Consider the following 23,578-nt stretch of genomic DNA (forward strand, 5'->3'; position numbering starts at 1 on the left):
CACGAACAAATAACTTGAAAGAAAAACTCCATGCAATTTCAGTGATGTACCGGGAAGAATGTTGCAAAATCACAGTAATAGAAAGGATAAACAGTAAAGACACCAAGAAAATGAAGGAGATAGACACAACATTGATTCAGTTGATAGAAAGGAAGCAACTACAATGATATGACCATCTGGGAAATATAGATGGTAACGGAATACTACATGGAACTTGGAGATCTCCAGAAACGCGGGAAAGAGGACAGACTAGAATTTAGAAATTATAGAGTTCATGCGAGGAAAAACAGCTGACAGAAAATCAGTATACACATAAAGAGACACAGAGATCGGGTTTCTGGAGATGGCCAGGGATGCTGTGTAAAAATAGGTGGAACAGAGCTAACACAAAGAAGATGAAGTAGGAGCAAAGTCTAGATGACAACAGTTACGACCACGAAGAACCCAGACACGTGCCGCCTCGGTGATCCCTCCGGCCACACAAGACCGCGTAGGTGCCAGGAACAGTCCCTCGATCACCGATCGCAACGACCTGCTCTTGCCAGCTCTAACGTTAACGGCCACTCTTCTCTTTAATGCCCTCGTATATTGCAGCCACATTGCGAGACTGGACTTAACGGTTAGTGCGTGTCATAAAACTGTACCGCACTACGCTCGTGTAGCAGATCGATATTGGGTGAGTGAAGTCATCGGCTTTTAATCTCCGCTCTTTACCTCCTTAGCGTGGGCTAGGCTGTAACAACCTACGTTTCTCTACGTATTCAGCACAGAGCTCGTGAGGTACTCATTAATGACTCCTCCTCAGATGTCATTTTTGTAATCACTCGCTTACTTTCGATGTGGGCATGGTGTACATTTCTATCTTCCTAGGCATGAAGCACATTGACGAAAAAAACGCAGCGCCAATAAATAATTATGTAGACTAATGAAATTTCCGGAATGCAATTGTCTAGATAACATACACTACTGGCCATTAAAATTGCTACACCAAGAAGAAATGCAGATGATAAACGGACAAATATATTGTACTAGAACTGATATGTCATTACATTTTCACGTAGTTTGGGTGCACAGATCCTGAGAAATCAGTACTCAGAACAACCACCTCTGGCCTAATAACGGCCTTGATACGCCTGGGCATTGAGCCAGACAGAGCTTGGATGACGTGTACAGGCACAGCTGCCCATGCAGCTTCAACACGATACCACAGTTCATCAAGAGCAGTGACTGGCGTTTTGTGACGAGCCAGTTGCTCGGCCACCATTGACCAGACGTTTTGAATTGGGGAGAGATCTGGAGAATGTGCTGGCCAGGGCAGCAGTCGAACATTTTCTGTATCCAGAAAGGCCCGCACAGGACTTGCAACATGCGGTCGTGCATTATCATGCTGAAATGTAGGGTTTCAAAAAAACGGTTCAAATGGCTCTGAGCACTATGGGACTTCACATCTATGGTCATAAGTCCCCTAGAACTTAGAACTACTTAAACCTAACTAACCGAAAGACATCACACAACACCCAGTCATCACGAGGCAGAGAAAATCCCTGACCCCGCCGGGAATCGAACCCGGGAACCCGGGCGTGGGAAGCGAGAACGCTACCGCATGACCACGACCTGCGGACTGTAGAGTTTCGCAGGGATCGAATGAACGGTAGAGCTACGGGTCGTAACACATCTTAAATGTAACGTCCACTGTTCAAAGAGCCGTCAATGCGAACATGAGGTGATCGAGACACGTAAACAATGGCATCCCATAGCATCACGCCGGGTGATACGCCAGTATGGCGATGATGAATACATTCTTCCAATGTGCGTTCACCGCGAAGTCGCCAAACACGGATACGACCATCATGATGCTGTAAACAGAACCTGGATTCATCCGAAAAAATGACGTTTGGCCATTCGTGCACCCAGGTTCGTCGTTGAGTATACCATCGCAGACGCTCCTGCCTGTGATGCAGCGTCAAGGGTAACCGCAACCATGGTCTCTGAACTGATAGTCCATGCTGCTGCAATCGTGGTCAAACTGTTCGTGCAGATGGTTGTTGTCTTGCAAACGCCCCCATCTGTTGACTCAGGGATCGAGACGTGGCTGCACGATCCGTGACAGCCATGCGGATAAGATGCCTGTCATTCGACTGCTAGTGATACGAGGCCGTTGGGATCCAGTACGGCGTTCCGTATTACCCTCCTGAACCCACCGATTCCATATTCTGCTAACAGTCATTGGATCTCGACCAACGCGAGCAGCAATGTCGCTATACGATAAACCGCATTGCATTCGCGATAGACTACAATCCGACCTTTGTCAAAGTCGGAAACGTGATGGTACGCATTTCTCCTCCTTACACGAGGCATCACAACAACGTTTCACAGGCAACGCCGGTCAACTGATGTTTGTTTATGAGAAATCGGTTGCAAACTTTTCTCATGTCAGCACGTTGTAGGTGTCGCCACCGGCGCCAACCTTGTGTGAATGCTCTGAAAAGCTAATCATTTGCATATCACAGCATCTTCTTCCTGTCGGTTAAATTTCGCGTATGTAGCACGTCATCTTCATGGTGTAGCAATTTTAATGGCCAGTAGTGTATTTAAGCGATTAACGTAGCGAGGTCACAGTATCGTGTAAGCTCGAGATAAACAATTTCAAATGTAAAATGCTGCTACATTAATAATCGCCAGAATGTTGAATGCAATCGTGCAAACGTGCATGCAGTGTGTTGTACAGATACCGGATGTCAGTTTCTGAAATGGAGTTCCACGCCTGTAGCACTTCGTCGGTCAATACGTGACGGTTAATGTTGTTGTGGACGACGCGAGAGTTGTCGCCCGATGATGCCCGGTATGTGTTCGGTTAGAGACAGATGTGGTGATACAGGAGGCCAATTTAACATATCGCACACTGTAGAGAATGTTGGACAACAACAGTGGTATGTGGGTGAGCGTTATCCTGTTGGAAAACACCGCCGCGAATGCTTTTCATGAATGGCAGCACAACAGTTCGAATCACCAGACTGACGTTCAGACTTGCAGTCAGGGTGCATGGGATAAGCAAGAGAGTTCCAGCAAACCACTTCAGTCAAGCAATAAATATTTCAGCCATTGTTAACTCAAGAGCAAGTGTCGCTAAAGTGTCCAGATTGACGGGAACCACGAAGACATACTAACTGCAAACATAAATTTTACGAGAGTTTACTAATCTAGGGTTATACATGGGCTCCAAAAAACATACCTCAAGACCTATGAACACTCGCTAATTTCCTATACTGTGAAGCTCATCTCTGCTACTGGAAGCTCCTTGTTATTAGTAACGCCCTACAGAAAGCAGTAAACTTTTGTTAGTGCTGTTACTATAAACCTTATTTACTGTTGTCGATATGTGCAGCGCACACACTATTTGTAACAGAAACAATTTTTTTTTTGCGCTAAGTTTATGAAAGGTTTTTATATTGTAGTTTTACCTTCGCAATTACCATCGAAATTGAAGAATATTATTCAAGACAGGAAATCTCAGACATCCTTGGAAAACGAAAATCCGCATCGAGCCCGTGGCCTGTATGCTGAAAAATGTCCAGAACGTAGAGTACCATATACACAACTATTTCACAAACTTATCCCAACACAGACTGGTTCTGATGTATGTGCTCCAGTTATTCATGAATAAAGTTCACAGTAACAACAACAACAACAGGTGTCACCAACTGCGACATAATCGCGTATACAGATAGTGATCCAATTCTGTAAAATGCTTTTTTTATTCCAGTCTCTGATCACAAATGAATTCTTTAGACGATGGCCGGTTTCAGTCTGTAATGACCATCCTCAGATCTGGTTCAAATGGCTCTGAGCACTATGCGACTTAACTTCTGAGATCATCAGTCGCCTGGAACTTAGAACTAATTAAACCTAACTAAACTAAGGACATCACACACATCCATGCCCGAGGCAGGATTCGAATCTGCGACCGTAGCTGTCCCTCGGCTCCAGACTGTAGCGCCTAGAACCGCACGGCCACTCCTGCCGGCTCCTCAGATCTTTTTTACACCATGTCCTAAAGTGATACGGCCATAATGGCATCGTCAAAACATATAAATATAATCAGCATACCATCATGCTATCCTAAAGTGATACGGCCATAATGGTATCGTCAAAACATATAAATATAATCAGCATACCATCATGCTATGCTGATTATATTTATATGTTTCGACGATTCCATTAAGGCCGTATCACTTTAGGACATGGTGTAAAAAAGATCTGAGGATGGTCATTACAGACTTAAACCGGTCGTCGTCTAAAGAATTCATTTGTGATCAGAGACTGGAATAAAAAAGCGTTTAACAACAGGTATTTATTGCATGTTCTTTCCATCGTCAATAACAGAGGAATGTGTCCTCATTTGCTTACTATTTTCGATTGCAGTTGGCATCTCTCCCTGGTTCACGCCAGTCTGGACATTTGCTCTTTAGTACCTTCATGTAAAACATAATCGTTAACAATGGCTGAATTATTTACTGCCTGACTCCAGCGGTTTGCTGGCACCGGTGCTCGGTTTGCCTGTTTCCTAATAACCGGCACACTTGTTTTGTCCCTTAGAATATTTATCTCGGTGTGCCATCGTACGTGAAACATCAAGCAGTCGCACTTAGAAGGGTATTAGCTTGTATCACACTGGCCCTCTTCAGTGCTAATCTCCTGTTTTGCTACTGCAATTAGCGCAATATGGTTGGTGCTGAGTTAGATTTTGACGGTAATTACTGGGCGATTTGCTTAAAGAAGCTGACAGAAACACAGACACTGAAGAATTTAGTGAAGAGGAAGATTTTATTCAAGGAGATAATGTTGTGTCTATAGATGACAGTGATGTAGGCCCAGATGTTTTAATAGAAAATGAGGAATCCCTGGGTGACCGTGGAATTAAGCAAAAGACACTACCCATTTTGTGTGTAAAATACTCTTGGAGTCATAATAATTACAATAATTTGTAACCAGTGCATAGCATAAATTACGACTTCTTTTCCCATAACATTTTGAGCCGTAAAACTGTTGTTATCGGGTATAAAACTGGGCATTGTGTGCTTATTTTGTATGTAACATACTTCTGGAGACATAATAATACTAATTAACTACTGCATAACATATAAATTATGTCTTTCTTTGAATAAAATCGGGAGTGGTAAAATTTACGATGGTTTAGTAGCAACGTAACATTTTCCCTCTTTAGTGTTCTATTGTTACAGGACTTTTTTTTCTTGTTTTGGTTCATACTACCACCTCAAAAACATGGACATGTCTTTCGTACACATCCTGTATGTAACCAACTCTGAAATTTTTAGTACTAAAGATCGTGTTACGGGGTGAATTTCATTTGTGGAGGAGTTTTCAGTTACGAAGTTCGTTTTTAATAGCTAGTGCCTGGCGGAAGATTCAACTAACCATATCACACCTTTCTCTACCGTTCCACTCTCTGAACGCGGCTTCCCCCGTCGGATTGCTCGAGTCCTCCCTTGGGCATGGGTGTGTGTGTTGTCCTTAGCCTAAGTTAGTTTAAGTTAGATTAATTAGTGTGTAAGTCAAGGGTCCGATGACCTCTGCAGTTTGGTCCCATAAGAACTTACCACCAATTTCTAATTTCCACTCTCTGACAGCGCGCAGGAAAAAAGAGCAGCTCTGAGTTCTCTTATTTTACTACGATGATACGTCTTCCTATGTATGTGGGTGTCAATAAAATATTTTCGTTTTCTAAGGAGAACGTTTGAGACAGAATTTTCGTGAAAAGGTATCGCGGCAACGAAGAAACGCCTTTGTATTAATGACTGCCGCTCCAACTCGCGTATCATATCCCTAACACTCTTTGCCCTATTTCACTATAATACAGCGCGAGATGCCCTCTTTGAATTTTTTCCTTATCTCCGTCAATTCAGTCTGGTAAGTATCCCATTCTGTACAGCAGTATTCTAATAGACGACGGACAAGCGTAGTGTAGGCAGTCTATTTAGTGGATATTTTGCATCTTCTAAGTGTTGTGCCAATAAGACGCAGTCTTTGCTTTGCTTTCCTCACAGCATTATCTACACGATCGTTGCTGTTTAATTTATAAGTAATTGCAGTTTAGAGCCTTTTTATTTGTGGGATTTATCGTTTAACAGAAATTTAGCTGATTTCTTTTAGTACTCATGTGTGTTAATTCACACTTTTCGTAAGTTAGGGTCAATTTCCACTTGTCGCACCATATAGATATTTTGTTTCAATAATTTTGCAGTTGTTTTTGATCATCTAATGACTTTAGTAGACGATAAATGACACAATAATCCGCAAGCAGTCTAACATAGATGCTCAGATTATGTCATAAATCGTCTACATAGATTGGGAACAGTAGAGGGGCTTTAACAGTTCCATGGGGAACGCCTGATTATTCGATGACTACGAACGGTGTTGTTTGCGACAGAAAATCACGAATCAGGTCCCAGAACTGAGACAATACTCCCTCGCCACACAATTTGATTCAAAAATGGTTCAAATGATGCTGAGCACTATGGGACTTAACATCTGAGATCATCAGTCCCCTAGAACTTAGAATTACTTAAACCTACCTAACCTAAGGACATCACACACATCCATGCCCGAGGCAGAATTCGAACCTGCGACAGTAGCGGTCGCGCGGTTCCAGAATGAAGCGCTTAGAACCGCTCGACCACACCGGCCGGCACACTTTGATTGGTAGTCCCTTGTGAGGAATGGTATCGAAAGTATTCTGGAAATATGGAAATATGAACTCAATGAGAAATCCCTTGTTGATAGCACTCATCTGTTCGTTAGATTGAAGAGCTAGTTACGTTTTGCAAGAACGATATTTTCTGAGTCTGTGCTGACTGTGTATCACAAAATGGTTGAAATGGCTCTGAGCACTATGGGACATAACATCTGAGGTGATCAGTCCGTTAGAACTTAGAAATACTTAAACCTACCTAACCTAAGGACATCACACACATCCATGGCCGAGACAGGATTCGAACCTGCGACCGTAGCAGTCGCGCGGGTCGGGACTGAAGCTCCTAGAACCGCTCGGTCACCGCAGCCAGCGACTGTGTATCAACAGACCATTTTCCTCGAGGTAATTCGTGGCGTTAGACGTCAGCGATATAGGTCTATAATTCATCGTATTGCCCTTATCTCGCCGTCCGGTGTGGCCGAGCGGTTGTAGGCGCTTCAGTCTGGAAGCGCGCGACCGCTACGGTCGCAGGTTCGAATCCTGCCTCGGGCATGGATATGTGTGATGTCCTTAGGTTAGTTAGGTTTAAGTAGTTCTAAGTTCTAGGGGACTGATGACCTCAGCTGTTAAGTCCCATAGTGCTCAGAGCCATTTGAACCATTTGTGCCCGTATTTCCTTTCTTTAATATTGGCGTGATCTGTGAAACTGTTCAGTTTCTAGATATGGATCTTTCGTCTAGCAACCTGTTGTAACGAAACTATTGTATCAGCATGCTCTGAAACGAATCCAGTCTGGACTGGAGGACTTGCCCTTAGCAAGTGATTTAAGCTGCTTTTCTACACGGAGGCTGACTACTTTTTGTCAGCTGTGTGACAGAGCGTAGCGACTGTTCTGTTCTATTACTTTGCAGCCTAGTTTAAAATGGCGTTTACTCTCCCGGTTGCCCTAGTGTTTGCTACTGGTGGTTTCCAAGTTCAGCAAGTATGTAGTCAGCCTATTCTGTCGCAGCCCGCACCCGGCTGGAGGTGCTCGAGGGGAAACGTCAGCTCCAGAACCGCCCGCAGATGTCGCGGTGGCCGAGAGGATGCGCGTCCTTGTCCGCGGCCGCCTAATAGTCCTGAGAACACGCGGGCGCCCGGCAAGACGTTGCCATAATAGGCCGGAAGGGGAGCCCGGACGAAACAAGAGGCTGGTAATTGCGGCCCACCATTGTGTGTATGTGTGTGTGTGTGTGTGTGTGTGTGGGGCTGGTGACGTCACGGCGGGCTCGCAGGATGCCGCGCCCTGCTGACGTGGCCCGTCTGCGTGCACTACTCGACACACTCCAGCATTCCGGCGACAGCCGCGTCCAACCACTCAGGGCCCGGAATCCCTCCACTGTGCTGAAAGGAGCTCTCGACAAGGAGTCCAATTTCCTCGTCACCGCGACGAGTACACTCGGCAGAGGAATCTCACAATGGGTACCAGAAAGTAATGGGAAGCCTCCGTACGCCAGCATTCAAAAGCGAAGTCAAGGAATGAGGGTCTATTTCCTGAATATACATGAAATGGGGAAATTTGTGTGCAGAGACATTTTGTTGACATCAAATGTAAGTTGAAGTGGTAGGTAGTCTTTTCTGGAGGTATCTGTGTGGACTGTAGCCTGCCTGATACGTAAGTGGAACGAGGACGATAAGCAATACAGACAACAAGCGAATGGAAGTTCTTGAAAAGTGGCGCTGCAGGAGAGCACTGAAGATCAGATGGAAAGACGGGATAAATGTGTGTGAAATCGTAAGGGACGTAACTGCTAAGGTCATCAGTCCCTTAGCTTACACACTACTTAACCTAAATTATCCTAAGGACAAAGACATACACCCGTGCACGAGGGAGGACTCGAACCTCCGCCGGGCCCAGCCGCACAGTCCATGACTGCAGCGCCACAAACCGCTCGGCTAATCCCGCGCGGCAAAGAAGTTTGCAATATGAAATTTACTATGTGTATCACATGGTGCATATGTAGTGTGTATTGGCAATATAAAAAGACCAATGGCTTCACCGGCATGTGCAACACCCGCACAGATAGATGTGTTTAACGCTGTGCTAAAAACATGGTACAAAGCTGCCGTACAGAGAAAAAAATGGTTCAAATGGCTCTGAGCACTATGGGACTTAACATCCGTGGTCATCAGTCCCCTAGAACTTAGAACTACTTAAACCTAACTAACCTAAGGACATCACACACATCCATGCCCGAGGCAGGATTCGAACCTGCGACCGTAGCAGTCGCGCGGTTCCGGACTGAGCGCCTAGAACCGCTAGACCACCGCGGCCGGCCCGTACAGAGAGTCAGGTCATTATCAGAATTGTCAAAGGAAAAGTCTTCTGTATCATCTGCTATGGACTAGCGATTACACAAGGTCTGTTCAAAAATTCTGGAACTTTGTCAACAAAATTTTGCTACTCTTACCTTTTACTTATTGTGCATGTTATCCTTCAAAATACTTTCCTCCACAACTGATGCACTGCTCCTAATGCCGTTTCCATTTCTGGAAGCAGTCATGGTACACCTCTTACTGGATCACATGAACCACGAACTGTGGTTTTTCTTTTATTTCATCTATTGTTGTGAATCTTCATCCTTTCAATGGGGTTTTTGAGCTTGGAAATAAGAAAAAAGTCGACAGGGGCCAGGTCTGGAGAGTACAGAAGATGAGGCACCACTGTGATTTCATTTTTTGTGCAATAATATGCACCAACAGGGATGAATGTGCGGGTGCATTATCATGATGCAAGAGCCATGAATTGTATCACCACATTTCAGGCCATTTCTATCTCACATTCTCCCACAGGCATTGCAACATGTTCCAATAGTACCATCAATTAACAGTTTGTCCTGTGGGATGATATTTGACCTGACCTGACAAGCTGTCTTTGGTGTTGGTGAACCATTTGTATGGCTTAAGCACTCATCACTGTATTAGAGAGAAAAAAAGTGGCACAACTTGACTAAAAGAAAGCGTCGCTTAATATGACATATCGTGAGGAGTTAAACGGACGTAGATAGCAGTAATCACGCAGAATGAAGGGGCTTGTACAGGTTAGACTAGCGTTAAGAACCGCATCAAGCGAGGCTTGTGACTGAGGCCGACAACACCAAGTGATATGAAAGCTTACTAATTAATTACGAGAAATCTGTTTTACATGTAACGAGAAGAGTTTTGAAAGCGGACATGGAACTAACAAAATCGTATACTGTCTTCTATACACATTAAAGTGGTTCAAGATCTCTATCATCAGCCTAGCCGGCCGGGGTGGCCGAGCGGTTCTAGGCACTACAGTCTGGAACCGCGTGACCGCTACGGTCGCAGATTTGAATCCTCCCTCGGGCATGGATGTGTATGATGTCCTTAGGTTAGTTTGGTTTAAGTAGTTCTAAGTTCTAGGGGACTGATGACCTCAGACGTTAAGTCCCATAGTGCTCAGAGCCATTTGAACCATCTGCCCTTCCCGTTCTTTAAAAAAGTAAGATCGTGAAGAGTCTTTCGTGCCAGTTGACTTGCTACAGTTCTTATTACCTCCCTCTCCCCTTCCCACTCCTCCCCCACCAGCATTGCCATCTACTTATATACCTCGCAAGCCACTGGATAGTATTTGGCAGAGGGTGCGATTTCTGTCCTATTCAGCTTGCCCACTGAAGAGGGAGAATGGTTGTCTACGTACTTTACTATACGTCCTAAGGTATTTTACCTTATCGAATGAAACAACAATGAACTGTGGATGAAGCCCGACCAACAGGCATTACATGCATTGATCAAAAATGATAGTGCATTGAGAATGGCTAGTTTCTAGCTGAAATCTGGATCTGCCAGTAAAATTTCAAAGGGGCGACTGATAGCTGTAATCTATTACTTACAAAACAACAAGTTTGTCAGTCACTGTTTAGTTATTAGCACAACGTGTTTCGAAGGGTTAGACATCAATCAGCATGTGGAATTATGTGGATTAATATCGCACGTATTTGTTGCGTTACACTTTGGAGGAACCTGTTACAGTGTATCCACTGGTCAAAGGCCCCTTTCCTTGCTGTGATATGTGCCTTGGATAATTATATGGAAACACCAAAAACTACAACACATTACCGTGCTTAATACGATGTAAGAAACCAGTTGGCATTCAAAACAGTTACGAGCCATCTCAGAATGAACAAATATAGGTTCTGCGTGATTTGCAAGCGTATCTTACACCATTCTTTAAACAGTTCAAATGGCTCTGAGCACTATGGGACTTAACATCTGAGGTCATCAGTCCCCTAGAACTTAGAACTACTTAAACCTAACTAACCTAAGGACATCACACAGATCCATGCCCGAGGCAGGATTCGAGCCTGCGACCATAGCGGTCGCGCGGTTCCAGCATTCTTCGTGCAAACTACTGACACGTTTAGGTAACGATGATGTAGCTGGATAGCCATCATGGAGGCTTCTCTCCAAAGCAGACCACAAAAGCTCAGCAATATGTGGGATATGGTGACTGTGGAGGGCAGGGCAGATGCGACAATTCATCCTCGTGCTCACTAAACCAGTCACGGGCGATATGAGCTAACACAGCTTCACCATTGGGGAGTAAACATTCTACCATAGGATGGACCTCACTAGCCAAAATGATCACGTAATCCTTCCCAGTCATGCGCCCTTGCAGAGTAAGCATAAGGCTTACGGAATACCACAATGTGGCTGCTCAAACCACCATGTTTCATTCCTAGCAGCAAGTAATCTACATCGCAGGACTGGGACTGCGTACGACAGACGTAAACTCGGCCGGAAGTTGGAAACGATGTGAAACAAGACAGATATGACCAAGTTACTGTCTTCCATTGCTCCTCAGACCAGGTTTCATGGGTTTTGCTCTACGTTTTCCTGTTACAGGCCTTTGGAAATCCAACTCGCTCTGCAGTTCCCTGCTTATGGAGCACCTATCGTGTTGTTTTGCTGCTGACTGGGTTCGCGAGTGCAACATTAAGTTCTGCAGTAGTCGTCGTCCTCTTATTTTTCTTATTTTTAAGATCATTCAAAACACGCTTTCGTCCTCATTGTGACTTAAGCGACTTCACTGTATGTGGTGTAAAACTTCCATGCGATACCTCTTGAAACCCAAACACTTCGGCCCCCTTGGGTATGGAAGAACGCACCATAGGACAGAGGCGTTGTATACGAATGTTTAATTTTCTGTTGGAGATCCTGGGGCATATGTTGAATGAAGAGTCTGACAATATATTATTTGCTCCTACATACTTCTTGCAAAACAACTATGGTGAGAAAATCAGAGAAATAAGGGCTCAAGCGGATGTTTATGAACGGTTGCTCTACCGACGCACTGAGTACTTTACACTGCAGGAACATCAAATGATATTGCGAGCTGTATTAATGGCCCCCCACACCATGAAGCCTGGGGTGGAACCTTTGTGCCGTAAACGAATACACTCCCGAACAGGCCGGTCACCAGGTCTATGCCGTGCATGTTTATGTCCATATTCACATAAACCAGAACTTATATACTGAAGACAACAGAGTGCCATTCCATTCTGCTGTTGACTCTTTCACAAGACCAGAATAACCATGCTTGGATGGTGTCAGTGCTGACCTGGCCAGAGCCGCACATGATCGTAGTCTTGATGCAAGAAGATGGTTGCCAATGATCTTTGGTGACGCGCCAGTTGCAAATTATGCCCATATTTCTTCCCTGGGCGATTTTCAGTTGGCCAGTGCTGTTCTCGCAATGCGTCGATGTATGTGTACTACGTAGGTGTCCAAAAACTGGTCTACAGGTAAAGGAATGTTCTGTCTGCTGGCTTAATCTGTGGCCAGCACACCGGTCGGCAAAGATGTAACAAGAATATCGATAGCAGATGCTGGATTAAGTGACCAAAGAGGCCAAAGACATACCCTCAAGCAACGCGCCGCCAACGCCTTCTCGACTGCAAGTATTTAGGTCAGCGCCACGGACCGGAGTCTCAGTCTCAATCACTAGCGCAGTCACTCAGACACTAGCTCAGTCATCGACGCACTAACTCGCACTCCAAGTTGGCGTCTGTCACTCACCACATGTATCACATGTACTTCACAAGCAGTGAGGATAACGTGGATTATTACGGAAGAACTTGTACCACAACACATGGACTCTCTTATGATTAGTAGCTTCCTGTTCAAGTAAATAAAGAACCCTGTTAATACTTGTGTGCAGTGATGTTGTAGGAAGATGATACTGGCCACCAAACAACATCCTCTCCCTTTATTCCTATGGCACAAGACTCTACAGTGCCAATAAGGACACTACAGTGACGACTAAGACACAATTCCGCAGACCACTGTTGAAAGCAGCTACACACCACCGATACATTATACCCAACACGTGTAGCGAACCGTCCAGAAGTCCATACTGCTTCTCATAGGCTCTCCATGCGCCCATATCCGAATTGCTGAAGCTGTTCAACAGGTTTACGCAGTCGTTGGCGGGTCACGGTTTTAACCGGCGGGACACGGTTTTAACCTAGAATCAATGTTGCAAATACTGTGCACCTCTAAACTCAGCACAGATACTGCCTGCAGAGTGTAGCAGCCCTCCGTCGATCTGCTGCCGTCGATTTCTCTGACGTAAGATATTGATGTTGTTATCTACTGTATATGCCCGACTTTTCGTTACATCAGACACAGCAGCCAGAAACATCTTCACTGTAACGGCGACTAAATTTCGGGTTTTCATAATAATAATTAATGTTGACGTTTTTAACGGTCGAGCCGGCCGTTGTGGCCGAGCGGTTCTAGGCGCTACAGTCCGGAACCGCGCTGCTGCTACGGTCGCAGGTTCGAGTCCTGCCTCGGGCATGGATGTGTGTGATGTCCTTGGGTTAGTTAGGTTTAAGTAGTTCTAAGTCTAGGGGCTGATGGCCTCAGATATTAAGCCCCATAGTGCTTAGAGCCAGTTGAACGAGTTGCACAGTCGATCACCCTTCATTTATTGTTGCGTTACCGAAGACAAGATAGTTAATAACGTCTTTGAATGTTAATTATTATTTCAACTTCCTATTTCCGTCATTACTACTTACCCGCATTATTTCTATCCAATTGCAAATAAAATGTTAAATAGCTGTTAAGTCACAATTTACGCTTCGTAATATTTCATAATCGAACCTTCCGTCGTCCAGAGATACTGTTTGCAGCTTGCCTATGATTATCGTTGAATAATACACACGCTATTGTGGAAATCACGTTAGTTTCTTTTACTAATAAACTTAATAATAGTTAAATTATCATGAATGATTGCGTTTTATGTACAGAGAAAGGATGGTTGATCCTACAATTACTCTCAGCAATTACGGCAGCTAAAATGTCCACGAGTTTTACAGTTCGTCACTTAGAAATATTCTAGCAATGACCTACGGTCGGTTGCTATACTTCGATACAGTCATTCAAACTTCATGCACTTTTACTTTCACAAAGCTAAGTGTCCAATTCCATTCTTAAATTCAATTTAATGTCCCTTCGTATAGTCCGCAGATCCTATTATCGGTTATTCAGCACATAATGGAATTTAATACTGAGCGCTACTTTCTCTCGGGCACACAATTCCTCAGATATTCTTAGTCCGTGACCTTACGACAAAAATCTACCCGGACCTCAGTATAAGTTTCAGTGTAAGTCTGTCCCGTATAAATTAACTATAGTCACTTTTCTTGCAGTTTAACAAAAGTGCCGTGATCCCTTCCGTAGCATACTACACGGAAACAACAGCTACTTCGATCACCGCAGCTACGTAGCCTTACTAAGAGCGCAGAAAACAAGTCAACAGAACTCACAATACCCGCACATGGTTTGTACCTCAAACTTTTGAAACGAAAGTAGCCACGTTGAATCCTCTTTGATTTCCCTGAGGCGCTAATTGGCTGCGGGCGCTATTCAGATGAGAGATTATACATCGATAATTATAATTAAACTTTCTTCAGTGCTATTATTTCCGATATTATCGAACACCTCTCCCCTGTATGAGAATAAGCCTGATAATATTGTTCTCAATTTAAAGAGCGGTTATAAGAGTCAAAACGGAGGATGCATAGACGGGCCCACAGGTTGCACGTACACTACTGGCCATTAAAACTGCTACAACACGAAGACGACGTGCTACAGGCGCGAAATTTAACCGATAGGAAGAAGAAGCTGTGATGTGCAAATGATTAGCTTTTCAGAGCATTCACACAAGGTTGGCGTTGGTGGCGACACCTACAAGTGCTGACATGAAAAAAGATTCCGACCGATTTCTCATACACAAACAGCAGTTGACCGGCGTTGCCTGGTGAAACGTTGTTGTGATGCCTCGTGTAAGGAGGAGAAATGCGTGTCATCACGTTTCCGACTTTGATAAAGGTCGGATTGCAGCCTATCGCAATTGCGGTTTATCGTATCGCGACACTGCTGCTCGCGTCGGTCGAGATCCAATGACTGTTAGCAGAATATGGAATCGGTGGGATCACGAAGGTAATACGGAACGCCGTGCTGGATCCTAACGGCCTCGTATCACTAGCAGTCGAGATGACAGGCATCTTATCCGCATGGCTGTAACGGATCATGCAGCCACGTCTCCATCCCTGAGTCAACAGATGGGGACGTTTGCAAGACAACAATAATCTGCACGAACAGTTCGACGACGTTTGCAGCAGCATGGACTGTCAGGTCAGTACCATGGCTGCAGTTACCCTTGACGCTGCATCACAGACAGGAGCGCCTGCGATGGTGTACTCAGCGATGAACCTGGGTGCACGAATGGCAAAACGTCATTTTTTCGGATGAATCCAGGTTCTGTTTACAGCATCATGATGGTCGCATCCGTTTTTGGCGACATCGCGGTGAACGCACATTGAAAGTGTGTAATCGTCATCGCCATACTGGCGTATCACCCGGCGTGATGTTATGGGGTGCCATTGGTTACACGTCTCGGTCACCTCTTGTTCGCATTGACGGCACTTTGAACAGTGGACGTTACATTTCAGATGTGTTACGACCTGTGGCTCTACCCCTGATTCGATCCCTGCCAAACCCTGCATTTCAGCAGAATAACGCACGACCGCATGTTGCAGGTCCTGTACGGACCTTTCTGGAAACAGAAAATGTTCGACTGCTGCCCTGGCCAGCAAATTCTCCAGATGTCTCACCAATTGGTAACGTCTGGTCAATGGTGGCCGAGAAACTGGCTCGTCACAATACGCCAGTCACTACTCTTGATGAACTGTGGTATCGTGTTGAAGCTGCATGGGCAGCTGTACCTGTACACGCCATCCAAGCTCTGTTTTACTCAATGCCCAGGCGTATCAAGGCCGTTATTACGGCCAGAGGTGGTTGTTCTGAGTACTGATTTCTCAGGATCTATGCACCCAAATTGCGTGAAAATGTAATCACATGTCAGTTCTAGTATAATATATTTGTCCAATGAATACCTGTTCATCATCTGCATTTCTTCTTGGTGTAGCAATTGTAATGGCCAGTAGTGTATTATACCGCTGCGCCAGTGAAAAGTCCTTGGGGGTGTTGCATTTTATTTTTTATTTTATTTTTTTCTCGACAGAATAGATTTCTTGCTATTTTAGTTGTTCTTGTAGAGGTCACACGTTACTTTAATCTATGGTCTTCCTTCAGAAGGTGGCCCTTCCTCGGGGAAGCGCCGTGTAACTGGGAAACGCCTCGAGCCGCTGGCTGCAGCGCTAGGTAACCGCCTAGATATGCGGGGACGGACCGCGGAGGCCGCGGCGCGGGCGCAAAAAGGAGCAAGTGGCGCGCTGCGGCGTGGCACAGCACACCGAGCCGGCCATTTGGCGAGCGACGTGCAGTATTCAGCAGCGCGCTGCTCCGCCGCTGCGTCACAGCCTGCCTTATTATTCACGTGACGGCGGCGCGTCCTCGTGTCGCTGCCGCGAGCGAGTGGAAGCCGCGTGCTGACCGCCGATGTGGGGTACTGGCTAAACTGCTTGCCGCTACCTACAGTACAGACGTTCTCACATTAGAGTACCGGTCTTCCCGAAACATGAATGACTTGGGCTCTCGCCAGGCAGAAGGAGAATAGGGTGTATCAAAAAGAATCATCCGTTTAAAAAAATATATACGGGGTGAGTCACCTAACACTACCGCTGGATATATTTCGTAAATCACATCAAATACTGACGAATCGATTCCACAGACCGAACGTGAGGAGAGGGGCTAGTGTAATTGGTTAATACAAACCATAAAACAAAGCCCTTTTTTTTAAATGGATCCCCGTTAGTTTTGTTAGCACATCTGAACATATAAACAAATACGTAATCAGTGCCGTTTGTTGCATTGTAAAATGTTAATTACATCCGGAGATATTGTAACCTAAAGTTGACGCTTGAGTACCACTGCTCCGCTGTTCGATCGTGTGTATCGGAGAGCACCGAATTACGATAGGATCCAAAGGGAACGGTGATGGACCTTAGGTACAGAAGAGACTGGAACAGCACATTACGTCCACATGCTAACACCTTTTTATTGGTCTCTTTCACTGACGCACATGTACATTACCATGAGGGGTGAGGTACACGTACACACGTGGTTTCCGTTTTCAATTACGGAGTGGAATAGAGTGTGTCCCGACATGTCAGGCCAATAGATGTTCAATGTGGTAGCCATCATTTGCTGCACACAATTGCAATCTCTGGCGTAATGAATGTCGTACACGCCGCAGTACATCTGGTGTAATGTCGCCGCAGGCTGCCACAATACGTTGTTTCATATCCTCTGGGGTTGTAGGCACATCACGGTACACATTCTCCTTTAACGTACCCCACAGAAAGAAGTCCAGAGGTGTAAGATCAGGAGAACGGGCTGGCCAATTTATGCGTCCTCCACGTCCTATGAAACGCCCGTCGAACATCCTAGTGTTAATTGCGGAATGTGCAGGTGCACCATCATGCTGATACCACATACGTCGACGGGTTTCCAGTGGGACATTTTCGAGCAACGTTGGCAGATCATTCTGTAGAAACGCGATGCATGTTGCAGCTGTTTGGGCCCCTGTAATGAAGTGAGGACCAATGAGGTGGTCGCCAATGATTCCGCACCATACATTTACAGTCATCGGTCGCTGTCGCTCTACCTGTCTGAGCCAGCGAGGATTGTCCACGGACCAGTAATGCATGTTCCGTAGATTCACTGCCCCGTGGTTTGTGAAACCCGCTTCATCGGTAAATAGGTAGAACTGCAACGCATTCTCTGTTAATGCCCATTGACAGAATTGCACTCGATGATTAAAGTCAAGCCGGCCGAAGTGGCCGCGCGGTTAAAGGCGCTGCAGTCTGGAACCGCGAGACCGCTACGGTCGCAGGTTCGAATCCTGCCTCGGGCATGGATGTGTGTGATGTCCTTCGGTTAGTTAGGTTTAACTAGTTCTAAGTTCTAGGGGACTAATGACCTCAGCAGTTGAGTCCCATAGTGCTCAGAGCCATTTGAACCATTTTTTTTATTAAAGTCATCACCATGTAATTGCTGATGTAGCGACACATGAAACGGGTGACAGCGGTGACGATGCAGTATGCATGACACTACTTTGACTCAGTCCACCGGCTCTCGCAATGTCCCGTGTACTCATGTGTGGGTTCATGGCAACAGCAGCTAACACACCAACTGCACCCGCTTCTCCTGTGACGGGCCTGTTACGGAACCGTTTGAGTGCTACGACCATACCTGTTGCATACAGTTGGCGGTAGATGTTTTGCATTGTGCAGCACGTTGGATGCTCTCTGTCCGGGTACCGTTCTGCATACACCCTGCAGGCTTCAGCTGCATTTCGCCGACACTCGCCATAGATGAGTATCATCTCCGCCTTTTCAGAGTTCGAATACACCATGGTCACAGTTCCTACAACACTACACTATCACAGACGTCTGGTAACACGGTGTACTACAGTTGGTCTGCGTGCGGAGACGAATGCAGAATAACAATAGCAGCAAGCGCTACATGCGGACACTACGACAGCTAGACCAAACCACAACAGTGCACTACAGCCACACTCGTAAATACGGTCGTCATCGTAAACATGTCCCTGCAGATGCTGCTCGCGGACCGTGGCCCGTGTTTGTTACAACACGCAACTGAACATCGGAGGTTTCAAGCGTCAACTTAAGGTTCAAAAATCTCCGGATGTGATTAACATTTTACAATGGCTCACAAATGGCTCTGAGCACTATGGGACTTAACATCTGTGGTAATCAGTCCCCTAGAACTTAGAACGACTTAATCCTAACTAACCTAAGGACATCACACACATCCATGCCCGAGGCAGGATTCGAAACTGCGACCGTAGCAGTCGCGCGGTTCCGGACTGAGCGCCTAGAACCGCGAAACCACCGCGGCCGGCCATTTTACAATGCAACAAACGGCACTGATTACGTATTTGTTTATATGTTCAGATATGCTAACAAAACTGACTTTGTTCCATTTAAAAAAACGTAGTTTTGTGTTAAAAAACATACTTCCGTGCATTTTTGTATGGTTTGTATTAAACAATTACACTAGCCCCTCTCCTCACGTTCGGTCTGTGGAATCGGTTCGTCATCTATTGATGTTGTTTACGAAATATATCCAGCGATAATGTTAGGTGACTCACCCTGTATATAACTACACTACCGGCCATTACAATTGCTACACCAAGAAGAAATGCAGATGATAAACGAGTATTCATTGGACAAATATATTATACGAGAACTGACATTTTCGCGCAATTTGGGTGCATAGATCCTGAGAAATCAGTACCCAGAACAACCACCTCTGGCCGTAATAACGGCTTTAATACGCCTGGGCATTGAGTCAAACAGGGCTTGGATGGCGTGTACAGGTACAGCTGCCCACGCAACTTCAACACGATACCACAGTTCATCAAGAATAGTGACTGGCGTATAATGACGAGCCAAATGCTCGGCCACCATTGACCAGACGTTTTCAGTTGGCGAGAGAACTGGAGAATGTGTTGGCCAGGGCAGCAGTCGAACATTTTCTGTATCCAGAAAGGTCCGTACTCGACCTGCAACATGCGGTCGTGCATTATCCTGCTGAAATGTAGGGTTTCGCAGGGATCGAATGAACGGTAGAGCCACGGGTCGTAACACATCTGAAATATAACGTCCACTGTTCAAAGTGCCGTTAATATGAACAAGAGGTGACCGAGACGTATAACCAGTGGCACCCCATACCATCACGCCGGGTGATACGCCAGTATGGCGATGACGAATACACGCTTCCAATGTGCGTTCACCGCGATGTCGCCAAACACGGATGCGACCATCATTATGCCGTAAACAGAACCTGGATTCATCCGAAAAAATGACGTTTTGCCATTCGTGCACCCAGGTTCGTCGCTGAGTACGCCATCGCAGGCGCTCCTGTCTGTGATGCAGCGTCAAGGGTAACTGCAGCCATGGTACTGACCTGACAGTCCATGCTGCTGCAAACGTCGTCTAACTGTTCATGCAGATGATTGTTGTCTTGCAAACGTCCCCATCTGTTGACTCAGGGACCGAGACGTGGCTGCACGATCCGTTACAGCCATGCGGATAAGATGCCTGTCATCTCGACTGCTAGTGATACGAGGCCGTTGGGATCCAGCACGGCGTTCCGTATTACCCTCCTGAACCCACCGATTCCATATTCTGCTAACAGTCATTGGATCTCGACCAACGTGAGCAGCAATGTCGCGATACGATAAACCGTATTCGCGATAGGCTACAATCCGACCTTTATCAAAGTCGGAAACGTGATGGTACGCATTTCTCCTCCTTACACGAGGTATCACAATAACGTTACACTAGGCAACGTAGGTCAACTGCTGTTTGTGTATGAGAAATCGGTTGGAAACTTTCCTCATGTCAGCACGTGGTAGGTGTCGCCACCGGCGCCAACCTTGTGTGAATGCTCTGAAAAGCTAATCATTTGCGTATCACAGCATCTTCTTCCTGTCGGTTAAATTTCGCGTCTGTAGCACGTCACCTTCGTGGTGTAGCAATTTTTATGGCCAATAGTGTATTATGTTATTTGAGATACGTGCATGAACAACATACTGTTGGAAAGAACAGACTCTCGAGTTTTACATGGTTCTCGCTAGATAGCAGCAGTGTGCGCCCACTGCAGTTCTAATAAAAATGGTGTCGGGACAAAAGAAAGCGTTTTGCGTTCTATGTTTCACGCAGTGCGAGTCAGTAATAACTGTTCAGCGTGACTTTCGTACTAGGTACGGTGTGGATCCTCCTACAGCACAGAGCATTAGATGATGGCAGGAACAATTGCGAGAAACAGGTTGTTTATGTAAAGGCAGATCGCCGGGCCGACCTCTCTGCATCCACCATGGTTTCACAACGAGCCCGCAGAAATCCGTTCGCCGTGCAGCTCGGCAGCTCCGTTCCCATTGCAGCTCGACGGCTCAACATGCTTCCGATTGCGTTCTGGCGTGTGTTGCGTCGACGTTTACATGTGAAACCATACAAAATTCAGCTACTACAAGCTCTTCGTGAAGGTGACAAACAACAACGTGTGGAGTTCCGTAATTTCTTTCTTGTCAAGACACAGGATGACAGTTTTCTTCCAGGCTTAGTTTTGTAGTGACGAGGTAACTATCCATTTAAATTGAAAGGTGAACCGTCATAATGTGAGAACGTGGGGTACGGAACATTCACATGACGTTGTACCACATGAGAAGGACTCTCCAAAATTTAATGTGTTTTGTACAGTTTCACGGGAGAAGGTGTATGGCCTATTTTCCTTTGCCGAGAACACTGTTACAGCAAGCACATATCTCCATATGTTTGAGAACTTTTCATTCCCCCGGTTGGAGACTGACTGGAACGACTTCATTAACCAACAGGATGGTGCACCGCCACACTGGCATCTGGAAGTGCGGGAACTTTTAAATCAGAGGATTACTGAACGATGGATCGGTCGCACTGGACCAAATGATTCAGCCTTACATTACTGGCTTGCAAGGTCACCGGACCTGACTGGATGTGATTATTTCTTGTGGGGCTTTATGAAAGACTAAACAGTGCCTCCGTTACCAACAACAATGAATGAACTGAGACATCGCGAAACAGTAGCTGTGGAAGCTATAACTCGAGACATGCTCACTGCAGTGTGGGAACAATCTGAATATTGCTCTGACATATGCCGTGCATCTCAAGGGGGGGGGGGGGGGGGGGGTGGGATACTGAACAACTATGAAAAGGTATGAAAAAAAAACCTTTTTGAGTTTCCCGTTCATCAAAAAACAAAATTCATTATATATGTCTATTAGTTTCAGAAATAACGACGTGCCAAATTGGATGATTCTTTTTGATACTTCCTGTATTATCAATTCCGCACGCTTTCGTGGCCGTTGTCACTGAAGCTAAGTTCTTGTAGATTATGTTAGCTCAGGCCGCGTCATGTTTCGACACCGCTACTGGGATCTTCTTCAGGACCTTCTGCTTTTCTCGGTTAGCTGAACACTGTTAAAGGCTATTTCTTTTCTTAACCGTTATTCCGAGTCCCCACGTAGGGGCGGTCTAGCAGCGGATAAAACCATTCTTCAGCCAAAGGTTATACACGTTTAAAAGAAGGTTTTTAATACTTAAAAAAACATATTACAGTAATAATGTTTCTTTTTTAAATACATAGGTGGACAATTTTTGTAATTTTTGACGCTTTTTAGATGGTTTTATACCACAGTTAAAACATAATTACTGATGATAATGTTAATGATGCTGTGATGTGATGGTGATGAGGTGATGGGTGAAAATGGTGAAATAATTATGGTGACGGTGGTGGTGGAATGCTGAGTATGACTATGGAGCCTTGTGGAATCGTAGGAAGCGAGTGAAAGTCATTGTATCTGTGGTTACGGTGCTCACGACTCCAGAGAGTACCGCACCACAACGAAACACTCGTAGCGCAGGAGCTGTACGGTTTGGAAATACGAACTATACTGAAGTCCGCCACGGGCTGCAACTGCCAACCAGTGCGCATCAAGTGTGTGGGTAATGATTGGTCGATTCCTCGTTAAATAACGGAGCACTGAGCTACGGTGGGCAGTTCTCTCCAGTGCACTGAGTCGTGTACAGTCTCCAGTTACCGCCGAGTCTCCAAGCTGCAGCGTTCGTCCGTCGTCTGTCGTAGGCCAGCTCTGGACTCTGCGTAAGCTTCACTCAGAAGCACAGTGACAGGACTTTAATATTTTAGAGGAATTGCTATAATTTGAAGCGTCTAAGTGCACTGAACATTTCACAAAAAGAGGAATATTTTAAGTTGAGTGTTGTTGTTATTGTTGTTGTTGTGGTCTTCAGTCCTAAGACTGGTTTGATGCAACTCTCCATGCTACACTATCCTGTGCAAGCTTCTTCATCTCCCAGTACTTACGGCAACCTACATCTGCTTAGTGTATTCATCTCTTGGTCTCCCTCAACGATGTTTACCCTCCACGCTGCCCTCCAAAACTAAATTGGTAATCCCTTGATGCCTCAGAACATGTCCTACCAACCGGTCCCTTCTTCTAGTCAAGTTGTGCCACAAACTCCTCTTCTCCCCAATTCTATTCAATACCTCTTCATTAGTTATGTGATCTACCCATCTAATCTTCAGCACTCTTCTGTAGCACCACATTTCTACATATTTAATTAACATCATTTTATTACTAACTTTGGGAATCTTTCTAATTGAAGATAACCTTCGTCGTCCTCCTGCATCCCCTTCATACACTAAACTAAACTCCGTCTGAACTGGCCTCGGAATGCCCAACGGTACCCACCGACCGCCGAGTCATCCTCACCGATAGGCGTCACTGGATGCGAATATGAAGGGGCG

At 45.5% G+C, this 23,578-nt stretch overlaps 1 protein-coding gene across 1 annotated transcript in view; it reads left to right on the forward strand.

The window, feature by feature from the left end:
• LOC126152088 (glypican-5-like) overlaps positions 1-23,578 on the forward strand; it is a 1,110,366-nt gene that overhangs the window by 1,037,805 nt on the left and 48,983 nt on the right. The gene's annotated exons all lie outside the window — the stretch shown is intronic.

Source organism: Schistocerca cancellata, chromosome 2, assembly GCF_023864275.1.
Source record: "Schistocerca cancellata isolate TAMUIC-IGC-003103 chromosome 2, iqSchCanc2.1, whole genome shotgun sequence".
Lineage (NCBI taxonomy): Eukaryota > Metazoa > Arthropoda > Insecta > Orthoptera > Acrididae > Schistocerca > Schistocerca cancellata.